At 45.2% G+C, this 418-nt stretch overlaps 1 protein-coding gene across 7 annotated transcripts in view; it reads left to right on the forward strand.

Moving 5' to 3' along the window:
• The window catches only part of LOC111868146 (probable multidrug resistance-associated protein lethal(2)03659), a 49274-nt gene that overhangs the window by 19359 nt on the left and 29497 nt on the right, over positions 1-418 (forward strand). The window lies entirely within an intron of this gene.

Below are 418 nucleotides of genomic sequence, written 5' to 3' on the forward strand. Positions count from 1 at the left end.
TTGAACGGGACTTCCAGCTGCTACCCCATGGTGACAGGACCATTGTGGGGGAGAGGGGTGTCACCCTCAGTGGTGGGCAGAGGGCAAGGATCTGCCTGGCAAGATGAATGTCTGTGCTCTTGAACGGGACCTCCAGCTGCTGACCCTGTTTTGCTCCACAATGCAGTTTAGCACCAAGTGCCTGAAAAGGTTGCAGTGGCAGAAGAAATCTTAAAATATAAGTTAGATTTAGTGGGGGTAGAGGAGGTCAGATGGGACAGAGGTAGCACTGAACCAGCAGGGGAATATACATTTTTCTATGGAAAGGGGAATGAAAATCATGAATTAGGTACAGATTTTTCATACATAAGAGAATCATATCAGCAGTTAAGAGGGTAGAGTTCATTAGAGATAGGATATCATATATACATATTGTAAC

Source organism: Cryptotermes secundus, unplaced genomic scaffold, assembly GCF_002891405.2.
Source record: "Cryptotermes secundus unplaced genomic scaffold, Csec_1.0 scaffold2757, whole genome shotgun sequence".
NCBI lineage: Eukaryota > Metazoa > Arthropoda > Insecta > Blattodea > Kalotermitidae > Cryptotermes > Cryptotermes secundus.